Here is a 22,222-nt window from a genome sequence, read left to right on the forward strand (position 1 = left end):
ACTCTCTCGACTAGCTCTAATCCTCTTGTACTGTCTCTCGCCTCTTCTGACATCCCTAATATTCCTCGCCGACTGAATCGCCAGTGGCCCCGCGACTTCCTTGTAGTCTGAAGAACTAAATCTCTCCTCTCTCCTACTCATATTCTCCTCTCTCATATAGAGAGTGCTACCGCTTCTCTCCTCCTGCTCTTCCCGCACCAGTTCATCTCATTCACCTCCTATTTACTTATTGTATATATTTATACAGATTGTAAATTACAAAATAAATAAAAAACCTAATTGTCGTCTTTGAAAAAGAATAAAAATCCAAATTCTGTAACATCTTTTCAGAAAATTGGTCGACCAATTTTGACGAATATCTTATTATCGTGTCTCTGCTGAGCGAAACAACAAATATTGCATTTTTCTGTAATTTTGTTTGGCTTTTGAATTATAGCGGTTGATTTGTAGACTTTCACAGATCAATTTGTGTATACCATTCTTTTTGTTCACATTTAGAGGATCTACAAGTTACTTTTTCTAACTGGTAGAATGTAATAATACAAAAAATAAATATAAAATTAAATAGAGAAATTACCTTGCTATATTAATTACTAAACCGTGGTTAATAAAATACAAACCGAGCGTGCACTAAAACTGAAATAAATACCAACCAAGCAACAAACAGCCGAGGTATGGGCAGCCAGTTCGATGTAAGGTGACAGAACAACACGTGCAGCGGACAACTTGCCGACAGTGTGCAGCTAACACGATTGCATTTTTATTAAATGTAATGTTGAGTTATAGCAGGACATTACTTACTATTGTATTGACGTCATCACCCCCCCTCCCTCACCATGTCAATTTCCTATCCGGCCCCCCTTCTTTAAAGGAATAAAAAATTAGTTTTTTACTTTTGTTCTTTTCCTTTTCGTTAAATAAATAAAAATAAATTAATTGATTAATTAAATGTAAAATGTAAACATATAAAAAAAAGGCGTGAATTAGTTTTTATAAAGCACCGAGTCACGTGTATTCAGCGCTGCCACATAGATCTTTGAACTTATACATATTTTTATTCAATAATTAATATATGATTCATATATCTACTTTAAACAAATATATGTATACATTTATTCATTTTCAAATAACTTTCAAAGAGTCATTAAATGTTTCAAGTGATAAGTTTGTGTAAGTACACTTTGTTTTTTAAATTAATTTTTCGAATTATTTAAATATATGTTTAAACCGTGAAGTATCGCGGCCTTGAAATTTCCTTAGAAATTAAATAAAATGATTTACATTTCAATTAATTCATTTATTTATAATTATTTTTTTAAATTTTATTAATTTAGATTACAGATTTACAATCCTTGGGGTACATCCTTGATTCAGGTGAACTAAGATTTTAGTCGAGATTTCATTTTTTTAAAAAAATGGAAATAAATAAAAAGATAATGAATATATAGGTTTTGTGACCGTAAATTGTTAAAGTTAGGAATTGAAGATTGGCGAGGAATCGGTCAAATAAAACAATTCGTCTTTTTGCCAACGTTTCGACAAATATATTGTCTTCTTCAGAGCCTGGATATTGCAAATACAAAATATTTTACTGTTTGTATTTTACTACAGTCGACTCTCGATAATTCGAATTTTTCGATAATTCGAACTCTTCAGCTGTTAACTTCGGTAAATCGAAAAAATGCAGTGTATTTTGATACGCTCGATAACTCGAACTTCTTTTCTTAACAACAGGGGGGTGAGAAGGCTCTATAATTCCCCTCTTTATAATTCGAATTTTCCCTAGTAATGTTTACTTCTCATTTTCCGCTTATTTGTCCATTTCCTGCGTAATGTTTCCCTCCTTTCAGCCCAGTTTAACTTTCCAATTCTCTTTCTTAGTTTGTCACGATGGGAAGTACGTCTCCCTTACTGTGTCCGACCAAAGAAAAAATTATCGCTGCCGTGGAAAGTGGTTCGAAAGAAAAAGATATCGCCAAAACTCTCAATATTCCACCATCAACGCTTTCTACAATTCTAAGTCAAACCACATTCAAACAAAAAACTGTTCTTCATTTTTTTAATTAGGTACATATGTATATTATTATTTATTGAAATGTTAATACATATGTAATTTTTTTGTTCTTTTTTGTCGTTTTCATTATTTTTACTTTTTTACTTGAGGCTATATATGTCTAAAACTTAGGTAAGCTCATACGTATTTTCAATATACGTATGTACATACATATATACATAATAAAAACTCTTAATAATTCGAATTTTTTTCCCCCTTCTTGATAATTCAAACTTCTCGATAATTCGAATTTTTCTTGTAGTCCCTTGTATTTCTATTTATCGAGAGTCGACTGTATTTATTTTTGTATTACTGATTTTTACTGTTTTTTCTATGTTACTGACTCTGTAAATTGTTTTCTATTTGTAATATCCAGGCCCTGAAGAGGGCAATATATTTGTCGAAACGTTGGCAAAAAAGATGGAGTTGTTTTATTTTACCGATTCCTCGCCAATCTTCAATTCCTAAATTTAAAAAGATAATGTGTAAGACTTCTTTGTTGGGTTATCAGGAAGAGTTTTTTGAAGAAAAGATTCTGAGCTAAAGGATTTGCCATTTGGTTGCAGGTTGAAGTGGAGTTTTCTGTATCGCGTTTTGGCGGTTTTTGGGCGATAAAAGCGTTATGTAAAGTATTTTTAAAATTATTTAATTATATTCAAATCAAAAGAACCACATGGATTTTTCTAAAATTTGCGAGTTATTTGTTATCAAAGGGCTTTTTTATCTGAAAGTTTAATGAACATCACTTTGGCCCTTGTGATCTGATTTGGATTTAGGGGTGCCTCAATTAATTTGGTCGATTATAACAGACTTGCCATTAGTACTGATAATCTACGTGCTTTAATATACTTATAGTATTGAAACAAAAAAATCAACTTATTAATAATAAACATTAAATTAGTACTAAAATTAGAAAGTGGTTTCATTAAAACATTTGTTACAATTAATAAAATAATAATTGAAAAAAACGTGCGACAATTGTAAACTAATTCCGGATAATACCTTCAAGGTGATGGTAGGTAATCATTTTATTTATACTTCCAGGGATTATATTTATAGATTCTCTTTATGTAAGAAATGATATTTGTCACAAAGTGAAAATTTATTTACTACAGTATTTCGTAACAAAATATATTTCCAAGATCTTTAAATCTATTTTTAAAGATATTAGATAAACCAATGTTTTAAAAATAGATATCAATATTTAGCAATTTGTTTACAAATATCTTGGTAATGCGAATTTGTCGGTTTTATCAAAAAATAAATGTTTTGTAGGCAAATTTTTGAAATGAAATGTATGTTTTATGGGAACAGGAATATTCCGAACTGTAACAATGGACTCCCTGTACGATCCACCTTCTTCAGAACTTCCACATTGATGGAAAAAGATACAGCTTAGTCGGAAAATTTGTTCTTGAAGATGAAACGTTAAGAAAAATTAGAGTAGTTAATTTTTTTTTCTGATTTAAAGGGGTTTTACAATTGTGTGTTATTCGGGCGAAGACTCCTCATAGAATTGGGGCTGCAGAACCAGGTAGTCAGAAACCATGGGTAAAATCTTCTAGCGACTTACTGGGAGGAAAATCCGCTTGATTGGATGATGCTTTTTTCAGTTTTAACTTCCGCGACAGGAAAATATCGTTTATCAGGAGATAGTGAGAGCCAGAGCAGTCATTAAAGCCTCTGAAAATGGCGACAAAATGGCCTCAACAGAAATAAAATCACCCTTGTAACAAATTGTGTGCGTTGTTGTGAGAGATTTTTAAAAGCCAGGCTCGACACCAACTTCTCAGGTCTGAAGCAGGCCAAGATACTTGTCCGGGTGGATTATAAGTGGCATAGATTTGAGTCGAGCCTCAGGCTTAGTGTAAATAAGGTTCGAAAACTGACAGGTTTCCTCATGAGGGCTTGAAGGTCGTTCGGTGGGAAAAATCATTCTAAGGGCAAAGTGTTTTTTTTTGAAGAGGAAGCGAAAGGACTAATGGAAAACAATTTGGAAATCTCGTTTTTCCTCAATAATGAAAAGAAATACATATATATATTCATGAGAGGATTTCTTTTATCTTTTTTTTTTTTTTTATTTTAGTACAAAAAAAAATAAAAAATGTTTAAATTTAGAGAGCTGGCCAAGACCACAACGTGATGCTAATTCCCTTGTCGAGCTCTATGGTAACCAATCGATCCTCTCAGCTCGACCGGCCGCCTACGTAATGCCACTCTACTTTAACAAAGTAAAAGAAAAAACAGAAAAAGAAAACTTTTTATTAATGGATTTTCCAAAGTGGTTTCATTTGTTTAAGTTTTTCCTTATTTCAAACAGAAAATGAATTTTTTTTACTTTCATTTAGAGTAAATAAAAGTGATCATTATTTTCATTATTATTATTAATTCCAGCAGCTTTATTCAATACTGGTTTCAATTTGAACTAGATAATTTTTCCAATTATATATTTTTAAAGAAATATCTGGTAAATATTATAGAAAAATCTTTTAGAACCTGTTTTTCATTTTGGAAAATTATATTATCAATAAACACTTCATCAAAGAAATAGTTATTCACTTAGAAAAAAACTTATATTTCAAATATTTATGAAAATCACCATCACTTCTATATTAAGAAAACGATAAATTTTGTATTATTTATTTTTTATACTCTATATGATTACATTATTTCTTTATTATTATTATTATTATTAAATTTTGTATTATTTATTTTTTATACTCTATATGATTACATTATTTCTTTATTATTATTATTATTATTAAATTTTGTATTATTTATTTTTTATACTCTATATGATTACATTATTTCTTTATTATTATTCTTGAATTTTGTATTATTTATTTTTTATACTCTGTATGATTACATTATTTCTTTATTATTATTATTATTATTAAATTTTGTATTATTTATTTCTTATACTCTGTATGATTACATTATTTCTTTATTATTATTACTATTATTAAATTTTGTATTATTTATTTTTTACACTCTATATGATTACATTATTTCTTTATTATTATTCTTGAATTTTGTATTATTTATTTTTTATACTCTATATGATTACATTATTTCTTTATTATTATTATTATTATTAAATTTTGTATTATTTATTTTTTATACTCTATATGATTACATTATTTCTTTATTATTATTACTATTATTAAATTTTGTATTATTTATTTTTTATACTCTATATGATTACATTATTTCTTTATTATTATTCTTGAATTTTGTATTATTTATTTTTTATACTCTATATGATTACATTATTTCTTTATTATTATTATTATTATTAAATTTTGTATTATTTATTTTTTATACTCTGTATGATTACATTATTTCTTTATTATTATTACTATTATTAAATTTTGTATTATTTATTTTTTATACTCTATATGATTACATTATTTCTTTATTATTATTCTTGAATTTTGTATTATTTATTTTTTATACTCTATATGATTACATTATTTCTTTATTATTATTATTATTATTAAATTTTGTATTATTTATTTCTTATACTCTGTATGATTACATTATTTCTTTATTATTATTACTATTATTAAATTTTGTATTATTTATTTTTTATACTCTATATGATTACATTATTTCTTTATTATTATTATTATTATTAAATTTTGTATTATTTATTTTTTATACTCTATATGATTACATTATTTCTTTATTATTATTCTTGAATTTTGTATTATTTATTTTTTATACTCTGTATGATTACATTATTTCTTTATTATTATTACTATTATTAAATTTTGTATTATTTATTTTTTATACTCTGTGTGATTACATTATTTCTTTATTATTATTATTATTTCTTATTATTCTCTTCAAAACTTTTTAAAAAATACGTGAACGTATTTCTTCATTTGAATGGAAGTATAAATGGAAGAAACTTTGAATATTCCTCATTCCTTACGCGTCACGGGACACATAAATTGTAATTTGGATTTATACAGTTCTCTCTGGAAATTAATGTTTTCATTTTTTTTTTTTTTGTATTTTTCATTTGTTTATTAAAGTAAAAGCTGTTTTCTATAAATATTCTTTAAATAAAGGTTTTTTTCCACTGTTAATTTTAAAATATTTGGAAAATTTGAAATTTTAATTATAAAAATTTAATTGCGCCGCAAAAATGGAGTATTGCGCCATTTTTCCTTATATTATTATTTTCTTAATTACTGTCTGAAAGCGACCAATCCAGATAAGAGTAATGGCGGGCCACTATCAGGTTGTAAAAACAATTTGGTGTCGGAAAGCAAAAAAATAAACAAAATTCTATTTAAAAAAGAGAATATTGCGTCACACTGTTTTCTGCAGCCTAAGTTTGGTGTAAAAAGGAGAGAAATAACATATTTATTCATTATAAATTTTAGGAATTAGTTAGTTAAGTATGCATTTCATCATCAATTGTTAATTTAATCTGTCTTCTAGATTAAATTTTAATTGAATTTAAAATTTAAGCAAATTCATTAATAACGCCCGACATTATTAATCTATCAGACTGTTGACACAGTTGCGACTAAACATGTGCCATATTTATTTTCCTGCATACTTGCATCATGAGTAGCAAATGTTGTGTCAAAATGCTACCATCGGTCCCAGGAATGAGTTCTGGAAAGAATCAGCCAAAAGATTAAAAAATTACGGGATTTATTTATTTTTTGAAATTTATTCGAAAACGGCACTGATGATTCTTTAGTCTCAATTCTTTTTAGACAATTCTGAGCGGGTGACTTCATAGGGCTTCCTTCTAACTTCTAAAGTCCCTTTTCAAAGTAATTTAAGCCCTTATCAACTTCCTCCAGACCCCCAGCGCAGCTACAGCTTGGCAATTAGCTCTAACTTATCACCTATTAATAAAGATTAAATATACGTATGTAACTAAAAGTAAAGTAAAGCTTCTAGAACAAGCGCAAATATGGTGGCAACAGAACGAAAAATATAGGTCAACTATTGCTTAGGACAAATTTAGGGTTGCCAACTCTATAAAGTTCCAAAAAAGGACACCGAAAAAATATTAGGTACATACAGGGACGTCGATAGGATTTTATGGCCCGGGAATATACAGGGCGTTCAGCGGAAGACTACCGTTACTTCGGGAGGCGATTCTGGGCATCATTTGCTACCAAAAAATTCTATATTATAAACTATGGCTCGATTCAGCTCCGTTTTATAGATATTTTTAATTTTATGTTTTTTTCAAGGTATTACTACTTTTTAGCAAACAATTGCCTATATTACTCAAACTATTGAAGCTACAGTAAATTCAATAAGCTCATTAGAAAGAAGGTTAAACTTCTTTTTAAATAAGTTAATTGGTATTCCAAAATAATAATATTAAGTATTTAACTTTGTGGCCCAAACATAAGAAATAGCAAGTTTCTAATTTTTTCCAAAAACTTTCGACTTTATTTTTCTCAAAAATATTATATAAGTTTAAAACGTTCATTATTCATGAAAAACATCTAGATACAATCACCTCTCGAAAGGTATACAAAGGTATAGTGGTTATTTGAAAAATTGATGCAGAAATCTCTGATTAATTGCAAAAAAAGTAGGCCTCAAAACAGCGTCGACATTATGAAAGGAATTCACCTATCATAAGAATATAATTAATCAGAAATCATCAAATCCAGTACCATTTTTTGCATTTTGTTCATCGTTACATCAATAACCTGTTGACCTATTCAGTTCAGTTAGAACAGAAAAACAACACGTCAAATGAAGAAGTCTCGAAAGTCAGAACTTAAATCAAAAATACAATAAAATAGATTAGATTTGTGTGAATAATATCTGAAAAAAGGACCAAAGGCGTCCTTTCCTAATTTAAGAAAGGACAAGGGCAACCAGGTGTTAAAAAAGGACAGTCCTTTCCAAAAAAGGGCAGTTGGCGACAACCCTAGACAAATAATAAATTTAGGCACCATGGCAGCCGAGCGGTTTAGAAGCAAGACCTGCAAAGCTAAGATGCATTGTGTGGATACTGAGTTCGATTCCCGGTCGTAGGTCTTGCATTTTATTCAATCTTTAATATGAGGACAATAGAAGAAAAGTATGTTTGCTAAGTCGCCTCCATCCACGACACCTAATTGGGTAATTGGACGTAAAGCCTGCCTTAAAAAATAGGTATGTACTTAAAAAATTGTAAAATTTCAAGTCAGAAAAGTTATATTAATGTCCGTACCAAATTTTCTATTATATTAGTCTTCAAATTGTTACCTTGATTAAAGATTTGTTCAATAATGCCTTCATATTCCTTAAACGAAGATTAATTATTATTGTTAGGTATTACTTATTTTATTTTTAGAGAACATAAAATGAACAAAAAATTTCCTTTATTAAATGACAAGTTGCGGCGTCTCATTTAATACTAATTGATTTAAAGCTCCTAAAAATGTATTAATTAAAGTCATTAATACATATAATATTAATAATTAAATCAATTAAAACACATATAAGGATCTGTGTAGGTCAAGGTGCTTGATTAAGATATAGACATAATGATACCAACTGGTTGGTTTTATAAAAAACCGGCTTTATATTGGTACATTGTCCAAGAGTTTGAATGAGGTTCGAATGCTTGCGCAGAATATCGACAGATTCAGAAAACTGTACTTATTTCTCTCAATTATTTAAAACCACGTTTAAGTTAACTGCAATTTTTATTATTAGATATATATTAGCTAAAAATACTTTATTCTAGCTCAGATGAATTTTTCGTAGTAAAGTAAACCAAAATTTAGCGCTACAACAACACTAAGGAGTATTTATTAAAATTTAGTGATTCAACTTTAAAAAAAAAATTTATTTTGTGCTGAATTGAAAATAAAGCCTTTTAAGTTTACAAAGGTTTATGTATTTATAAAAGCTAGGCCAAGCACACTTCAACCGTGTCAGGGACAAAACGTTTTTTTAGAATAACTATATATGTCGCTTGCTATAAATTATTTGTTTATATTTATGCATATATACTCGTATATTATAGAATGTCCTAAAGTGAACTCATCTCTTTGTCCCTAATAATAGTCGCTGGAGTCGAACGTCGTTTTGAAATCTCCAGCTAACACTAAAATATAAATTTGATTTTGATCTTATAATTTCTTTAAATAAGTTTATCTGCGACAAATCCAAACAATGTAGTAAGGGCTACAAAATTTTATTGGAGGCAATTTGACGAGGAATTTATTTAAATACAATACAGAAGGCTTGGTTTCCAGCAAGAACGTTAGGCTAATTCATATTCCACACCTGATGAATTGCAACATGCTGCTACTGGCAAATTCTTACCACAATAGCAGCATATTTTTGGTGAAGTTTAAATGCATACACTATTGGAAATATCCAACTGCAACTACCCTAAATGCAAATAGTTAATGATTTAATCGATTAAATATGCGTAAGAGCCTCTAGATGGCCATTATTTGATTAATTCTATTTTGGAAATCCGCCAGTGAGGAGGATGGCTCTCTCTCATTTTGAATTTAACCAAAACAGTGGTTTTTATCAATTGAAATATTATTTTTTCAGACAGGTTTTACGAAAAACTGTCCATCAGGAGTCGTAGACAAATGGGGAGATGAAAGAAACAAAGACTCAAGACCGGGAATCGAACCCAGCACAACAATAAATCTTATTTTGGTGAATCTTATTTTGGTGGCTTTAAACGCATCAATTTCAATTAAAAAATTAATTATAATCTTTTCATTTTAAGTCAGTAGAGACTACTTTATAACGAATTCTCTACCGTTACAAACGTCACAGATCATTACCAAGAAGAAGTGCAGCATCAAACTTCTACCAAGGAGAAAAACTAAGAACTGGCAATGGATTGAAGCAGACATCTTTGAGTGGGAGTCAAATACACTTAACTATTGACCTAATCGCTTCCGCAACAAATTATTATTCAAATTAGCTTCTCCATTAACAAATTCTTTAATGCAAATTCGTGTTTAGAATCCTGTAGGAAGCTAACCACTTCAATACAAAATATTTATTATATCCAGTGACGGCAAAAATCTCAATTACATCATGGTGTAGCTCATCTTTCATAATAAAGTTCCCATTTTATAGCTTTTTAAACATAAATAAAATCTGTGTAGAAAGAGAAATGGAAAAGTAAAAAAAACATGGCAGAAGATATATAAATTTTAATAGAAATATATTAATAAAATTTGAGGGCAACGCCTTCTATATCCATAAAAATGATTTTATAAGACAGAAATGTTTAAATATACAGCTGTGTGTTTGGATTAAAGATAAAATATTTTACAGATTTTTAAAATTACAAAATTATTCGAGAAAAATAAGTTAACTGGTTTTTTATTTTATTTTAAAGCTAAATATTTCTATAAATAAACTTTATTTTTAGTGGGTATTTTAGTGAAGGAGTATTTTCGAAGTTAATTTAAGAATTGCGATAAGGACCGGTACTTTATTTGTGAGGAAAAAATCAGCAAAAATTCATTTTCGAAGTTTTTAGTCATCTGAAGACACCAATGTATCGCTTTTTTTTTTGAACGCTAAGGATATCAAGGGCATTTCATCATGTTCTGCTGATAAGATCCTTAAATCTAATCACACTGATTGTTTCTTGGACATTACAAACTAAGAATCCGGTTTTACAATTAGAGAAAATAACTGTTGAATCAACAATTTAAATAGACGCATCTTAAAGAATTTCTATCTTATAGAATAATAAAATATTATTCTATACCTCAAAAATATTACAAAAAAAAAATATATTCTCTAAATTATTGGAAGTTAAAAGTTTTTTGTTTTACAATTTATTATTGTTTAAATTTTGGTTATATAAATTCGTAACAACCTAATTTGATAACAAAAAAGAATGAAGGACATGCTACGAGTGTTTGGGCAAGATACCTCGTACATACTCACAGGTCGACGTACATAGCACGTAGACATGTATTATACTTATGTATACATAGATAACGGTATTACAAGGTGACAGTTAATAGAGCTATCCTCATTAACGTAGTTAATGTCTAAATAGCACATGATTAGTGAATACATTATACAATAAATATTTTTAGAAATGGCTTTATTTAATTCACGATCATGGAGTTGATGTAGATTTTTATTGTGCATTTTCGATTTTGTAACTCTCCAAAAACTATTAAATAATTATGAATGATTTTTATAGTTGATGGTGTCCTCAACGATTTTTTCTTTCACTTCCTGAGCCCTCGACTGGGCTGGAGCATATTACGCGACTAGTTGGTGAACACGCTTTTTCACTGAGACAAACTAGATTAGTAAGAAGAGGCTTAGGTCCTTTGTGAAAAATCCAAAAAAAAAAATTGAAATATTGTAAATGGTGGCATCCCAAAAAGAAACAGTTCTGGGTGGCAACTAGTCACCTACAACCAAGATCTTCGATTCATTTTAAGGGCAAATGAACGATGAGAAACAGGAATTTTCCAAGTCAAGGAACGCAAAAACGAGAAAAGAGAGAATCGTTAAAAGACCAAGGTTATCTTAAGCTAGATATTGGCGGAAGCCATTAGTGAGTTGGTTTGGCGCTGTTTGTATCAAGTCTTTGAAGGTGAAAAGATGACAAAAAAGGCTACCTAGGATCGAAAAAACTGGCTATTTTTGGGGAGGCTACAGTTCTTCATGGGGCAGCATTAAACAAGAAGAGCGCGTAAATTTTGTAATTTTAAATTTTATTATTAATTAATTTAATTACCAGCAGTCAACGTAGTCCGCTACCTTGGGCTTTACCTCCACAAAAGACTTACATGGAACCCTCATACACGACTTAAGAGAACAGAACTCATCAGACGCTTCCGACAACTGAAAAGACTACTCGACAACAGATCAAAACTCACTCTAGATAACAAAAGACTTATTTGTAAGTATATTAAAGCAAGTCTAGGCTAATGGCCAATCGAACTGTGGGGTTCAACCAAACGCTCAAATCTGCGAAGGATCCAGTCTTTGCAGTCTAAAATTCTTCGCTCTATAGTAAATGCTCCTTTCTACGTCACCAATCAAACCATTCACACAGACTTGAACATTCCTTTCGTCACACAAGTTGCAAAAACACGATACAGAAAATTCCATCTTAACATTCAATCTAATCACAATCCACTTGTACAACATCTATCTTCTAGAACATTACCAGACAACACTCCTAGGACAGTCTTAAAAGACAGTGTTGCCTCGTGATCTCCTCTCTGATGAAGAGAGTCAGTAGAATTTAGAATGTTATTGGAGTGTTACCCGTTGGGTAACTTCTCCACTCTGATATGTGTGAATGTTGTATATTATTATCATTGTTTCTTATAACGCAATAAAATGCGTTGATTGTAACTAAATAAACGATAAAACAAAAAAAATATATATACTGAAGCTCATTTTAGAACCTATATTTTAAAAAAATTAAACATCAAATGAATTTATAGTTTTACAAAAAATAATAATTGAAGGCGCGTAAATAGCTAAGGTAAATGGCGCCCGAACTTCTTGTTCAGTGCTACATCGGTTTCCAAATAGTGTTTTCTCATTTCAATCACTGCCTATTATACAGGTGGATTCGAATTTGCTAACCAATGAGACAATCCTTCCCCCATTTACAGAGATGTTACTCATTATTATTATAGATCAGGGGTGAGCAACCTTTTTAATCAATGGGCCAATTTAAATTTAAATTTTATTTTTTTTGGCGGACCGCACATAGATTTAACTCTTATTAATAATTTACGAAACGTCCATATTGCATGTTTGAACAAGTCACCGACAAGTGTGTATCTCGTCACAAAAAAAATCATCGCGCAGACGCGGCGCGTTCGTATTGCATGTTTAAAAACGTCGTCGACAAGTAACTCGCCATTTTATTATAATTAATTTTATAACAATATATTGATGGGAGAAAGTCGATAAAATAAATTCAACTTTAGAAATGCTTGGCGGGCCGCGTTTTGCTCATCCTTGTTATAGATAATATAAAATTGAAAGCTCACTGGCGAAACACAAGCAACAGTTCAGTTCAAAACATAGATTTAAATTTCTACTTTGCTCACAAAGTAAGTGGAATTCGTGACAGGGTGACAACCTCGCCAACAGAATTCAGAAAACCATTAAAAATATGGAAAAATTTGGATTAAAAAATAATTTTAATTTAAATTGTAGCAAATCTGTAAATAGTGCGAATATCTAGTTATTTCAACTATAAGTTTTGTTATTCTTTAACGATTAGTAAACAACCGTTACTTACAAATAACAAATTGTAAAACAATGTGCACATATTTGACATTTTTCTTTTTTCTATGATCCAAATTACGTAGTAAATTCCTGGCAGATGACATTGTAAAAATATCACAATTTAATTTGGAGGGGAGAAGTGTAACAGAGCAGATCCCCTACATTGTCTGAGTTCGGAGAGAAGGGGCTATCTTTAATTATTAAGATAAACGTTACAATTTGTTGCCAAATATTTACTTTAAAAAATGTTTACATACAACATTACAGCTCCAAAAACTCGTACATTAACTCAATTTTTGAATTTTTATATATAATTTCCAAGAATTACAAAAAAAAAAGGGATAAAATACAAGGATTTAGCGAGATTAATAAATGATAATTAAGAACTAGATAGATTAAATCAATTATATAATGTATTCTTATTGGTGCCCACTTATTAATATTATGTCATTTCTAATCAAATATTGGTTTAGGAAGTTATTATTACGTAATAATTGTGAAAGCCAAATTTTCCTGAACTTATAAATCAATATGGCACATTGAATTGCCAGCATTTTCACGCTATCGCACTCATAATGGCGGTCTAAACTTCCAAGATAAGTTTTCTAATAAATAATGATAGCCTAAGACAACAATGAGGAAAGTTTAGTGTAAATCTGGGGACACTTACGAGTGTTTTCTTAAAAATAATTTAAGTAACATTTGTTCAAAAATAGTTATTTATTTAACAAGTGTGGAAAGTAGTACTTTTCCTCACGCGAGGCAGGGTTTGCACGCACTAGCGAGCGAAGCGAGGCGAGTGCAAGTGCAAATTGCCGAGGGTGAGGAAAATACTTTACACTCGAGTTAAATATTATATTTTTTCTGCATCCATTAGGGTTATTAACTAAAAAAAAAACTAAACAGGAATCACTAGAATCCATTTTAAATTTCTATAAGGTAACACTATAACCTTTTTAACTGTTATAATTAAAAATATCTAATTATTTATTAAAGTATTATTTTTATTTCTATATTCCTTTCAATTTTTATTTTATTTTTTTAATATTCGTTTTTTAATTATTTAGTTACGTTAAATAAGCTTATTAAAGTTTTACAGAAAATATTTAATAACAAAACTTCTTATATCAAGGAAGCACAATAAAGTTTTTCCACTCACTAGTGAGGAAAGTGACACTAATGGGAATTTCCCCCCACTAGTGTGGGAAGTTGGGCACACAGCTGATTTTAATTGAGTAATGAGAACTTCCCTACATGGTTGCAGAAAAATATTATTTAATTCTTTCTTGAACTTAATCAAATTATATAGAAATATTAAAAAAATTTAAAGGCAAATATTTTAAAAATGTATTTATTTACCTCCGGTTATATTCCTCTACTCTCTAGCAATTCTCCTGCAAAGAACCAGAACAGCACGGTTACTAAATTTGAAAACTTAACAAGAAATGACGTAGGTGAACAATGTACTTATTTTATGTCTGTCGTTAAAGTAATAAAGCAGATGAATGGAAAGTAAAAGACTCCGATAGTAATTTTTATTCACTTTTAAACAGCCATACAATACGTGGTTTAAAAAAAAATAAAATATTTCAAGTACTAGTAACATTTCAAAACACGTATATAAACACAAAAAAAAGAAAATATAATAATAAAAAAATCAGACGATAATTATATGCAAAGTAAAAGAAAATTATGAATTATGTCTTTCTTAGAATGAATGTACGTGAAAAATTATGAAAACTATGATAAGAATAGAAAAGTCTACAGAAAATTGTTGCAGTTAATGTATTTTTCTAAATATAGTTTTTTTTTACGTAATTAACAAATATGAATACCAATTTCTTTTATGAAATTACCTTTGGGTCCATTTTTCTTTCGAAAGATTTTTTTTGCTTTCTATTTTGGCATTGGCTTTCGCCATACAGCCAGCATCGTCTAGGTGCTTATCACTAGAATATCACTCACTCTCCATTCTTACCTACAAATACATTCGCTTCACACATTCATCCCTCTACTAAATACAACTATTTACATAAACCTTACAACTAATGGACGGATCAGTGCTCTATATTCCTGCCATCCTTATAGCTTAACCGAAATTAAAATCACCGTAATCCTTCTCTAATCATTTTCTTCTATTCATTCTATAACTTTTAAATACATTCATATTTCATTGCTAGCTCTGCTACAGATTTAAGCACACAGATGTTGGTGGAGAATATTATGTCTTCGTAGCGAAATGGTGCATCTAAATACCTGTATATGTCGTCAAACATTCGTTTCCTTTCTACCACATAACGCGGACATATCCATTATTGTATGTTTGAAATCCTCCTCCTCATCGCAATCTACGCAAAGAGGAGAGGACCTTTTGTTGATCCTGTGAAGGTAAGATCCGCACACCGCGTGGTTCGCTCTCAGCCTGCTTATTGTCGTAACAACCCATTTATTAGTGACAGTTCCCTTAAACTTCGAAAGATTTGATGGATATCTTACGCCGTGCAAGATTAATTATGCAAGTAATTTATTCTTATATGTTCTGAATTGCACAAATTTCTCCTGTATCGCCCGTTCTTATTGGTATAATCTCGGCGAAAATATGGGCATTTGTAGAACTCATCTACCTCTACAATTTTCCAGAATTATCCCACTTTTTAGCTGTATTTGTGAAGGAAACATAATGTGATAAACTTGAGGACTTTTACATTTCCTTCATATTTCACATTGCTGATAATACCCTGCTAGACCTATAATTTCTGAGATATCCTGTTTTATTAGTGTAATAAAAGCGTAAATATGGACAAGTGTAGTTCCCGTTTACTTCTACAATTGTGCACAATTCCAGCTTTCTAGCTGTATTAATGAAGGAGATATAAGGTGTTAATGTTTTGGGAGTTTTGGATTTCCTTCAAATTTCGAATTGCTGTAGCTCCTGTCCTATTAGTGCAATGATTGCGAAAATATGAACAATTATAGTACTTATCGATTTCTTCAATTGTGCACAATTCCCGCTTTCTACCACTATTTTTGGCGGAAATATAAGGTGACAAAATTTGGGAATTTTACATTTTCTTCATTTTTTCCATCTTCTTTTTCATCTTCTGTCCTATTAGTGGTATATCTTTGTACACAATTCTAGCTTTCTAGGCTGTACTTATGAAGGATATATGAGGTGATAAATTCTTCCTCAAAGCACTGCAAAAAAGATGACCTAAGATGTTGACGCGCCTTTAAAAAGTTATGCCGTCAGTCGTAGGAGATATATCTTTTCTTTAAATGCTTTACTAAGTTTACACAATTTAAAATTGTAATAATAGTAATACAGAGGATTCACAGACTCCCTCTGTGAATGATTCACACGCTTAAAATTTCTTTTCATGCTGAAATTTATCCACATAATAATATTATTCTTAATTAGTAGGTTACCTCTTTTTGGTCCAAACAGATATCTATTTAAAATGATATTAATCTGTTCTAAAGATGAAGACAATTAAGAAAGATAATGGCTGAAATAATAATAATAATAATGTATTGTTTTCAATCTACATGCCAACACTATTAGTTCAGTAGGATGTCAACAGAGGGCTCTTCTCATCTTTGTATCCTCCCTATTTAGTTTAAATAATAGATTATAAATAACTATGTAGTTAACTAGAGGAAGTTGTAAGATTAAAAGTAGAATAATGCTTTATGGATGGGATAAGGTCCACGTGTAATGTCCACGTGTATTGTCCACGTGATAATCTTTCAGCTCTGTTCAAAATACAATATTTAGAATACTACTGGAAACAAATTTTATTGTTTATTTTAGTAATGTGAAAAGTCTGTTATATTTTAGAGGTTTTTCGCGTGATTACTGCCCAAACCCTGCAATTATATTTTAATTAGGAATAAAAAATAGGACAACGAGTTTAGTTTGACCGTGATGTTTAGTTGACACGACAATTTACTGTTTAAGATTCTTAATGGTTTTATACACTGTATTTAAGGTTTTCTAAACACAAAATATAAAGTTTTAAACTTTATTGATTCTAAAAAAAGATAAAATATCTTTTGAAATAAATAAACTAAAAAGTTAAATAAAAAAGTGATAAGGATGTTCAGTTTTATCGGCGCTTGATAAGGACTTGTTTAGTACAACTAAAAACTGAACAGTTCATGATAATGTAGTATATTATTTTTAAAAATTCTGCTGTTAATTCTAACATGACTATCTAAAATTGTCAAAATTTTAACGTGTACAATAAGATATTTAATTTTTGTTTCAACATTTTACAGTTTGTTAACCTGTATAAAACGCTTAAATGGCGTTTTATAGGGACGCCTTCTCTTTCTATTTATCTCACGTTCCTTTCAAAAATACTTACTTATTTTAAAAATAAAAAATCGTAAATAAAAAATGTTAAGTATACAGGGTGACCAGAGTTATAAGCTGCACCCGCACTTTTTTTTTTAAACGGCGGGAAATTTCGAAAAAATAAAAAACACGTATTTAATCATTTTTAGTCTAGTTTATTTTCAGTGATTGACCAATTTTTTTAAACCCCTGTATCTCGAGATACAGCATCCAACTTTTGTTTTTCAAATGGAACATTATATTTTTTTTTTTGCATATTTTTATAGTATTTGAGCTCCTAAAAAACAAAAAACAAAATTTTGAAATCGGTTAGGTTTTTCAAAAGTTATGGTAATTTAAAATATGAAAAACAAATTTCAGTTTACTGTCAAAATTACGTTATTTTTTTTAAAGAATCTGTTCAAACTGGGCACAATCAACGGATAGGCAAGCCAAAACTCTGGACTCCCACGCTCTGCTTGTAGCAGCACTCATGGTGGCAAAGACAAGATCTAGGCAGGCTAGAGTAATTCGACGTTCAGGTTGTTTTCCTCTACAGAACGTTTGGTGTGGAGTTTTAGGAAATCAACTAATTGGCTCATACTCCTTAAGAGAGAACTTAACGGTGCAAGGTATCTAAGTTTTCTTTTAAGAGCGTTCCATTTGAAAAAAAAAAGAAGTTAGATGCTGTATCTCGGGAATTGGGGTTTAAGAAAAAATGGGCCAACCACTGAAAATAAGCTAGACTAAAAATGATTAAATACGTGTTTTCTATTTTTTCGAAATTTCCCGCCGTTTAAAAAAAAAGTGGGTGGAGCATATAACTTTGGTCATCCTGTAGTTATATTTTATATTAAGTATTTTACAATTTATAATGGGTTTTATAAATTAAAGAAGTAATTAAGGCGCCACAGTAGCCGAGCGGTTAGAAGTGAGACCTGTAAAGCTAAGATCTATTGTAGGTTAGTGGGTTCAATTCCCGGTCGATAGGACTTAGATTTTATTTAATGGTTAATATGAGAAGTTTACTTTTAGCAAAGTGTATTTGTTATTCGTCTCCAAATATGACACCTAATTTGGTGTAAAGCTCGCCTTAAAAAATAGGCATTACTTTAAAAAAAAAAAAAAAAAAAAAATTATGAGCTTGTAAACAAGTAAGTTAACTTTAACTCACAGACAAGGCTACATAACGTTTATGAAACTAGTACAAATTTTATCAAAATAATAATAACAATAAGGGAAAGGAGGCCGGCAGTGCACTGGAAAAAGCTCCGGGCGCTAATAACCTCAGCTGTTGATGCGCAAAAAAAAAAAAAAAAAAAAAAAAAAAAAAAAAAAAAAAAAAAAAAAAAAATAAGGGAAAGGATTAGCTACGCGGTTAGCATACTGGACTCCCACGCGGAGGTCCCGGGTTCGAATCCAGTGCTGACCCTTAGATTTTCTCTTCCTAGGAGCTGCTTACAACTCACTGGTGATGGACAGTGTTGTATGTAACGAGAGAACACTGTCCGGAGGCCGGCAGTGCACTGGAAAAAGCTCCGGGACCTCAGCTGTTGATGCGCCCCCCCCAAAAAAATAATAATAATAATAATAAATAACGTTGGAGTGATTTTTGTGAAAATTAAAAAAAAAAAAAGTCTGGGAGGCCCTTAAAAATTTATATTTTCGGTGTAAACACAAAATTCAAAGTCTGCACGATTACAATACTACCATACAGTAGAGTAAGAGAATTCCATTCTTTTATCTAATACTGGAAAACTCAGTAAACTAAATACAGAGTTTTATTTTAAAAAATATTTTCAGCACACTTTGTGTTGTTAAGTTTAATTACATACAGATCTGTAATATGTTCTTTTCTTTTTTTCCTGCCATAAAGATATAGCTGTAGATAAATGTGTTGTACAGTTTTTCACGTCGCGATATAGTCACGTAATGAGGCCACTTAGTATGCTAGAGTCTGGGATAACGACCGACACGTAGCCTGTGAGTGAGAGAGGGAATAGTTTAGAGCAAAAAAGAAAATAATTCTTGAGACACGTGTAAAGTAACAGATCAATGAATGTGTATTTCGGGCACGAGGTAGACAAGCCGACCTCACCCAATACGTAAGTCTTTCTGTCTGTTTTATTTTTTATTTTTTAATTTTTTTTTTTTTTTTTTTTGAAAATGCCAAACAAGAAGGTGCGCCTGTTACCTTGATTATGTGTATATACATTGTAAATTAGTGGAGGCGTTACCATTATGACGCAATAGTTGACATGGACTATATATATAGAGAGAGATAGAAAGAAAGAACCGGAGCTCTAGTTAAATATTTTTAACAATTATGTGTAACACAGGTTGTGTGACGTTGGTAAATAATACATTCACAAACATGTATTCTGTTCAAATAGATGTTCCAATTTCACTATATTGATTCGGCAGCCCCGCCCAATACACAAGGTCCTGTACCTTACCCTCACCTCCAAAAAAAATTGAGGGGGATGCCCATTCTATATACAAACATTAAATGCCACCTACCGTTTGTATGCGGGTCACACAAAACAATATGTACTTGATATATGAATGCATATATTACCGGCAGAGTATGAAATCCTGTCACTTTAACTTATGCTAGATTACTTTATACAAAAAAAAAAAAAAAAATATGAAAGGGTTATTTTTTTTTTTAGGCTTTTATTTGTCAAAATGTGTAGGTATCCCCCAAAAAAAATTCAGAAATGAAGAATTGTATCAATTTGTGAAACATTTTGCGTAATTATGTTTGAACACGTATTAAATTAGTGACGTAGGCATGACGAAACGCTTCATATTGGATTGAATTGGATTCACTGAATGTTAGAAGGTTTCAAGGAGTTGCACAGTTTGGCTCCATAAGTCCAGATCGATCTCCAACAGTGTTTTGTACAAAAAAAGTTAGCCTGCCTAGATAAACAAAGTGAACTAACATAAAATTATTTACTTTGTTTTATTTGTTATTTACAAGTTAGTTAACCAACTTAATTGAATTTACCTTAATTTACAAATACAAGTAACCGACTAACTTGTTAATGACAAATAAAACAAAGTAAATACTATTTACAAATACAAATAACCAACTAACTTGTGAAGAACAAAGTAAATATTATTTACAAATACAAATGGTGATTAATCAGATCAGCATAATTTGATTTACACAAACACATTTTGATTTTGATTTTATTACAACATAATTTAATTTACGAGTACAAATACAAGTAACCGACTAACTTGTAAATGACAAATAAAACAAAGTAAATACTATTTACAAATACAAATAACCAACTAACTTTTAAAGAACAAAGTAAATATTATTTACAAATACAAATGGTGATTAATCAGATCAGCATAATTTGATTTACACAAACACATTTTGATTTTGATTTTATTACAACATAATTTAATTTACGAGTACAAATACAAGTAACCGACTAACTTGTAAATGACAAATAAAACAAAGTAAATACTATTTACAAATACAAATAACCAACTAACTTTTAAAGAACAAAGTAAATATTATTTACAAATACAAATGGTGATTAATCAGAACAGCATAATTTGATTTGCACAAACACATCCCTTTAAAATTTTGTTTGTACTTCATTAAGGATTTTTTCCTTCTTCAAGAACACGACTACTCACAAAATAAATCAGTAATTATTCAATAGCTTTAGCTAACTTAAAACATACTGAACTCATGTATGGTAGAAGCATTACTATTTGAAGTCTGTTTATTAATGAAATATTCATAGACGATTATAATAAATAAAAATAAAATCTAAATCTAAACTAAACGAAAAACTAGGATAAACTACGAAAGTAATTGATATTAGATAAGGGCGATTTCCTTATCTTGAACACTCTAGATTTCCGTCAGAAGATCTAAAACTGTTTATTGTTTTTAAAAAAAGTAATCCAGTTGTAAATCAGATAGGAAAACAATTTTCATTATCTGCTGGAGGAACAAAAATAGAATGAACGGAAACAACAAGAAAATAGAATTGTAGAAGATGGAGGGGTTGATGTCTATATGTATAATTCATGTGCTCGCCGCAGTACATGGAAGAGTGACACACATGGAAGAGTGAGTTAATACCAGCGGCAGAGGAGTGGCTGAGGAATATAGGCCAACATTAGGAGAGAATTTGTTGTTACGCAAAAGTTGTGGGTGGGTGTGCATGTATTTTGAGAGGGCAGAGAACGTATACATGGTAGAGTAGCAAAAATGGCGACTGATAAATTAGCCCTTAGGGGGTGGAAAACTGGGACCTTTCCCTTTGGTTCAATGTATTACTACCACCCTTCTAACTCTTGTAGGGTACATCGTTTTAGCTTTAATCCACATTCTGTTATGTCCTAGCTATATAAAGCAATGGGGGAGAATAGGTCTTCTATAAAATGGAGATGTAGTGCACGTGTCGACCTAATTAGATGTCTAGACCGTACTCTAGGTACTTGGCTTTCTCCTAGATTTTCCTTTTTCTTTCGTCCCTTCCCACTTTGGAAAATCTCTTCAGATCCGTTAAGACTCAATATGTTTTCCACAAAACTTGGATGTAATCCTTACTTTA

The 22,222-nt window shown here is 30.2% G+C and overlaps 1 protein-coding gene across 4 annotated transcripts in view; it reads right to left on the reverse strand.

Annotated features, from left to right (window-relative positions):
* LOC141454324 (protein Tob1-like) overlaps positions 1-22,222 on the reverse strand; it is a 175,326-nt gene that overhangs the window by 58,016 nt on the left and 95,088 nt on the right. For 3 of the 4 annotated variants that reach the window (XM_074128433.1, XM_074128436.1, XM_074128434.1), the window contains exon 3: positions 14,657-14,691. The exons of the other annotated variant lie outside the window; for it this stretch is intronic. The gene's annotated coding sequence lies outside the window, so the exon portion shown is untranslated. The remainder of the gene's footprint in view (positions 1-14,656; positions 14,692-22,222) is intronic. 4 annotated transcript variants of the gene reach the window in all.

The sequence above is a fragment of the Rhodnius prolixus genome, unplaced genomic scaffold (genome assembly GCF_049639745.1).
Source record: "Rhodnius prolixus isolate KJV_2025 unplaced genomic scaffold, Rpr scaffold_9, whole genome shotgun sequence".
Taxonomy (NCBI): domain Eukaryota; kingdom Metazoa; phylum Arthropoda; class Insecta; order Hemiptera; family Reduviidae; genus Rhodnius; species Rhodnius prolixus.